The following is a 7,421-nucleotide window of genomic DNA, read 5'->3' on the forward strand; positions in this document are numbered from 1 at the left end:
GTTGGTGGGATTGTAAACTAGTTCAACCATTATGGAAAACAGTATGGCGATTCCTCAAGGATCTAGAACTAGATGTACCATATGACCCAGCCATCCCATTACTGGGGATATACCCAAAGGATTATAAATCATGCTGCTATAAAGACACATGCACACGTATGTTTATTGCGGCACTATTCACAATAGCAAAGACTTGGAATCAACCCAAATGTCCATCAGTGACAGACTGGATTAAGAAAATGTGGCATATATACACCATGGAATACTATGCAGCTATAAAAAAGGATGAGTTTGTGTCCTTTGTAGGGACATGGATGCAGCTGGAAACCATCATTCTTAGCAAACTATCACAAGAACAGAAAACCAAACACCGCATGTTCTCACTCATAGGTGGGAACTGAACAATGAGATCACTTGGACTCGAGAAGGGGAACATCACACACCGGGGCCTATCCTGGGGAGGGGTTACGGGGGAGGGATTGCACTGGGAGTTATACCTGATGTAAATGACGAGTTGATGGGTGCTGACGAGTTGATGGGTGCAGCATAGCAACATGGCACAAGTATACATATGTAACAAACCTGCACATTATGCACATGTACCCTAGAACTTAAGGTATAATAATAATAAAAAATAAATTTAAAAAAAGAAGAAGAAAACAATGCAGAACCATTAAAATGAAAAATTACCTGATTAAAAAAAAAAAAAAAGAGTGCTCATGTTTTTTCACATCATGACAACTGTGAAATCAGGATACATGTATAATTCTTGGGAATGTTATGGTTTAATTGGTGTTTTTTTCTCCCTTAATAGTACATATTTCTTCTTATAATGAATGACTTCTAGGCATCAATAAGCATATTTATTAAAAAGTATATACAAGTTGATGAACATAAAGTAATGCTTAGTTGTCTATTTTAAAACAGTTTGGCTGGGCACGGTGGCTCACACCTGTAATCCCAGCACATTGACAGGCCAAGACAGGCAGATTGCTTTGAGCTTAGAAGTTCGAGACCAGCCTAGTCAATGTGGAAAACCCCATCTGTACAAAAAAATACAAAAGTGAATCAGGCATGGTGGCATGTGCCTGTAGTCCCAGCTACTTGAGAGGCTGAGGCTAAGGTAGGAGAATCGCTTGAGCCTGGGAAACAGAGGTTGCAGTGAACCAAGATGCATCACTGCACTCCAGCCTGGTTAACAGAATGAGACCCTGTCTCAAAAATATATATATTTTTTAATTTGCATATACTAAAATTATCTCTTTTGGCGTATGTTTCTATGTTACAACAAATGCGTAGTCATGTATTAATCACCACAGTCAAGATACAGGACAATTCCATCATGCCTCAAAATTCCACATTACCACTTCATAGACAAACACTTTTCCTACCAACAACGCTCTGCAGCACTGGTCCATTTTAGTCCCTCACGTTTTGTGTATTCCAGAATGTCATATAAATGGAATTATACAGTATATATTCTTTTGAGCCTGTATTATTTCACTTGGCACAATGCACCGGATATTCATCTACATTGTGGCATGTATCAATTATTACCTAGTTTTTATTGCTGAACAGTACTGCATTGTATGAACATTAAAAAGATTTCATTCACCACTTACTACACTGACATTGTTTGGCAATATTATGGACAAAGCTTTTATAAACATTCACATACAGGATTTTGAGTATATTTGTTTTTATTTTTCTTGGGTGATTATCTATTAGAGTGTGATTTCTAGGTCTTATGATACATATATCTTTAACTTCATGAGGAACTATCAAACTTCTTTGAAAGTAGTTGTAAAATTTTACATTTCCAGCAGCAATGTATGAGAGTTTCAGTTGCTCTGCATCTTTGCAAGCACTGGGTATCATCAGTTCTTCTTTATTTTCATTCTTCTAATATACACAAAATAGCATCTCAACATGGCTTCAATTTGTATTCATCTGAGGACTAATAACATTGAGTATCTCCGTATGTGCTTATTTGAGATCCATATATTTTCTTTAGCAAAGTATCTGCATATCTTTTGCCCATTTATTTAATGAGTTGTTTATTGTTGAGTTTGGGGACATATTTGTGTATTCCATATACAAACCCTTTGTCAGATATGAAATTTGCAACTATTTCATCCCAGTCTGTGGCTAGTGTTTTCGTTTTTATAACAATCTCTTTCAGAGAACCAAAGGTTTTCACTTCCAAAAAGTCGAATTTGATGAAGTCATTTTTTGCCTTTTATAGATCATAGCTTTGCTATCATAAGAATTACTTGCCTCACTCGAGGCCAATAATATTTTCTCCTATGTTTTCATATGGAAATTTTATACCTTGGGGTATTACAATTTGGCCTATGATCCATTTAGATGTTGTTTTATAGAGGGTGTAAAGTTTAAGGTTCATCTATAATTATTAAATTACAATTGAGTAATTAATTAGAAACTAATTTTCAAAGGCACGTCCAATTGTTCCAGCACCACACCATTCATTAAAAATACTACACTTCCCCTTTTGAATTGCCTTTGTACCTTCATCATAAATCAATTGACCAAATGTGTGCAGGTCCATTTCTGACATCTCTAGTCTGTTCCATTGATCTAACACTATACCTTATCACCAATGTGACACTGTAGTAATTACTGTAGCTTTATACTGTCTTGAACTCAGGTAGTAAGAGTTCTCCATGTTCTTCTCTTCAAAACAGTGTACTATTCTACTACTTCTCCCTCTCTATAAAAATTTTAACAGCCAGCCAGTCACGGTGGCTCATGCCTGTAATCCCAGCATTTTGGGAGGCCAAGGCGGGCAGATCACCTGAGGTTAGGAGTCTGAGACCAGCCTGACCAACATGAAGAAACCCCGTCTCTGCTAACAATACAAAATTAGCCAGATGTGGTGGCACATATCTGTAATTCCAGTTACTCAGGAGGCTGAGGCAGGAGAATCACTTGAACCCAGGAGACGGAGGTTGCAGTGAGCCAAGATGGCACCACTGCACTCCAGCCTGGGCAGCAAGAGTGAAACTCTGTCTCAAAAAAACAAAAAAACAAAAAACAACAACAAAAAATTAACAGCCTGCTGGGATTTTGACTGAGAACTTATTAAATACATACACCAATTTACAGACAACCAATGTCTTAACAATATTGAATCTTCAATTCATGGGCACAGTATATGTCTCCACTTATTTATGTCTTTATTGATTCCTTTTTATTACTGTCTTATGGTTTTCAGCATACAAATCCTACCAAGGATTTCTTCTGTATGTGTACAAGAGTGTAAATGTTACTTTGAGAATAAAATCCAAAATCCAATTGTTCATTTCCTGTATAAAAGAAAGATTTTTGTACATTGATTTGGTATCCTGAAACCTCACTAACCTCATTTTATTAGTTGTAGGATCTTTTTTCAGATTTCTTGGGATTTTGTACATTAATAATTATTAAAGAGAGGCAATTATTTTTCTTCCTTTTCACTCTGTACACATATTATTTCTTTTTCTTTCCTCAGTGCACTTGCGAAGGCTGCCAGTCTGACTTTATATAGGAGTGGTAACACAGACATGCTTGCTTTGTTCTCAGTCTTAAGGAAAATCTACTGAGTCTGTCACCATCAAATATGTTAGCTGGAGGTTTTATTCATGCCTTTTATAAGCTTAAGGAAGTTGCCCCCTACTCTTTAAGAGTTTCTATCATGAATGACTTTTGAATTTTGTCTAATGCTTTTTCTCATCAATTAGGATGATAATAATTTTTCTTCTGTAGTCTATATGGTAAATTACTTTGGTTCATTTTTGATTGCTGAAATAACTTTACATTTCAGTAGTAAATCCTACTTTGTCAAAATGTATGCTTTTCATATATATATAAATTCAATTGCATAACTTTTTTTGAAGATATACTATATAGACTATATTATATATTACATATATGTGTATATGTATATATACACATATATATGTATCACCTCTTATGGGCTATAAATCATGTAGTCTATAGACTATATATGGCCTCCTAAAACATATGGGGAATTCTCTTCTTTTTTACTGTCTCAAAAAGATTGTGATGAAATGGTATTAATTCATTCTTAAATACTTGGTAGAATTTAACAGTGAAAATGCGTGGGCCTATATTTCTTCTTTATTATTGGGAGGTGTTAAAACAACAATTCAACTAATCTAATAGGTATTAAATGAAGAGCCAATGTCAAAACAACATATGCTTTGGATGAAATAAATAGTACATATTGTAATGATGAAGACAGCTAAAAGAAATAATGATAAAAAATATTACATGTGGGACAAGATGACTCTTTATTGTGGAAACCTGCCCTGTATATGGTAAGATGTTCAGTTCGCATCTCTGAACTCTACCCATCTTATGCCAGGAGCACATCCCAAGTCCCTCAATTATCATAACCAAAATGTCTCCTGACATTGCCAAGTGTCACTTAGGGTGGTAGGCAAAAGTAATCCAGTTCAGAGACTATAGAGGCTTTAGATTCAGACTGAGCTAAGTTTTGATTTCATGAATAGCTTCAAGACATTATACAACTTATTTAACCCTTCTAATCCACAATTTTCTCATCTGTTCAATGACGATTACTATACTATTCTTATAAAAGTATTGTAAAGATTAAATAAGTTAATGCATATAATATTTAGAATGGTAATTGATAAGCACTCAAATAATGGTCGCAATTAACTATTAAGGAATGAGACAAAGCACAAAGGACAACTGAATAAAAGAACTAACTGCTCATGGAAGAAAGGTGGATAAAGTAAACATAAGTAATACTTGAAACGTGTTTGGAAAACAGTTTTACCTTGAAAAATTGCATTTCTAAATGAAATAATTCATTGCTCCAGAATAAACTGATGAAGTATAGGGAAAGTTAGGGAACCAGATCAAAAAATAAGAAATAAATGTGCTCTATTTCCTAACTCATAATTTGAAACAAAAGTCATGCTATGGGTGTTTATTCATGACCATATATAAACATTTTTGGAAAACTTTAATTCACCACTTATGGCGTTAAAAATAAGATTTCTTCCTTCTAAATCAATGTAGAATAATAATAAAGGCCAACAAAATAGTCCAAATAACAATAGAAAATTGAATAGAAATACAGGAGACAATAAAAATCAGAAAGCATAAAATAAGAAAGAACACTTTCCTTGTGTGACAATTGTGACAATAAATTACAGATGATACAGGATTAAAGTAACAGGGTTAAATTAAAGCTTTTTACAATAATCATACAAGTACAAACTAGAAAACCAAAGAAGAGGGGGCACACAAGTTAAAAAGATGGCTAGATTGAGAAGTGACACCACCGTGAGACTGGAGTAGGAAATACCAGTCTTCATCTTCCCTGCCAAAAATTAAATATAGACAGCAATTTACAAATCAAAAAAGCCCTAGCAGGGCTCAAGGGCCTGTTACACAATCTTCAGCAACACAATGAAGCAACACAGATAATATCTAAATAGAAAGGATACAAAGGATCACTGGTAAGAATAGCATACCTGAGACACCAGGAGATGGCTAGGAACAAAGGAAAAAAGCACAGGTTACCAGTATCAGCCATGCAGCAGGAACTATCATAGTCCCCAGTGGCCTGCTCCACAGAGGACATTAGAATGCTTTGCCACTGAGGTAACCAACCGGTTACTGCCAGGGAGTCACAGAAAGAGAGATGCAGCTGCATTCCCCATAACCTTACTATTAAGCCACTGTGATAAAGGAGCTGCCATTTCTCCCAAACCTACATGTGTCTTGAAGCCTGAGCAGCAGCTTTCTTGTGAGTGTCCACCAGACTCAGGCTATGTAACTATACACACCCATGTCTCAGGCACCACAGTCATCCTTGTAGTGAGTTAGTTCACACTCTGGGCCTGGACCCAAGCTCTCACTGTGCATGTCTGTGTTCCAGGATTGGGCTAAGCTACATAGAGAAGTAGGCCTTGCCTTTACCCCAGAACTGGTGTAACTGCAAACACCTATTCTCTCATTCTTGGCTCTCTGACTGCTTCAAAAAACCCTGTTTGTCACATACTGTTGCCAACATGGTAGGAGAATTGACTGTGCCCCACACACCTGTGCCATTTCCAACCTGGATCTCTGAACTGAAGTCCTTCAATACATGCCTGTACTTTAAGCCTCGGTTCCATGGCTGCTTCATGGGTACCACTCATTGGACATGGGTACCACTACAACCATGAGCAGGCTCACAAACCAGACTCACTGTCAACAAGAATCCACTTAGCCACAGCTTCCCCAGAGGGAGAAAAAGAGATCAGGAGAATCTTAGCAGTCATTGCCACTGAAGATTCCAACAACCCTTGCAGCCAATGCAGACATTCAGGCCACTGAGGATCTCGTAAATATTTACTGATATCAACTTCAGTTGTCAGTGCCACAAAGCAGCTATAAAGATGCACCCTCGCTACTGCCAGAACTGTGGCACCTCACCCAGCAAGCACTCATGCACTCTACCATAGGAAAAAGTTTTTCCATCAGGAAACCAACCTATAAAGTCTGAAAGAGGTGACTCCTCCACCAAATATTCAACTGTCAGCATAAGGCAACAAGAAACATGAAAAAAAAAAAAAAAGGAGAAATATCTCCAAAGGAACACAAGAATTTTACCACAGATGACCTTAATAAGATGGAGACACACAAACTGCCTGACATATAGTTCAAAATAACTATTTTAGAGAAGCTCAATGAGCTTCAGGAATACAGAGAAACAATTCATTAAGATCAAATACATGACCAAAATGAGAAATTTAACAGAAAGATTGAAATTATTATTATTGTTTCTTTAAAGACAGGGTCTTACTATGCTGCTCAGGCTGGATTTGACCTTCTGTTTTCAAATTATCAACCCACCTCAGCCTCTTGAGCAGCTGACACTACAGACACATGCCACCACACTTGGATTGATTTCTTAAAATACAATCTCCACGGCTAAAAAATAACAGATACAGTGAGAAATGCAATACAGAACATCAACAGAAGAGTGGATGAAGCAGAAGAAAGAATCTGTGAACTTAAAAACAGGTTATTTGAAAATATAGAGTCAGAGGAGATCAAAAGAATATAAAATGAAGAAAGCTTACAGGATTCATGAGACAGCATCAAGAGTATATTTTTGAACATGAGAATTCAGGAAGAAGAAGGCCAAAAAATTTAATGTAATAATTGAAGAAAATTTTCCACATCTTGAGAAATACATAAATATGCAGGTATGGAAAGGTCAAAGGCCTCCAATCAGATTCTATTCAAATAAGACTACACCAAGACAAATTATAATGAAATTGTCAAGAATCACAAGGAAAAAGAGCATACTGAAAACAGTTAGAGAAAAGCAGCATATCATTTAAGGGAGTTCCATTAAAGCTAGCAGTGGACTTGTC

This window comes from Theropithecus gelada, chromosome 7a (genome assembly GCF_003255815.1).
Source record: "Theropithecus gelada isolate Dixy chromosome 7a, Tgel_1.0, whole genome shotgun sequence".
NCBI classification, from domain to species: domain Eukaryota; kingdom Metazoa; phylum Chordata; class Mammalia; order Primates; family Cercopithecidae; genus Theropithecus; species Theropithecus gelada.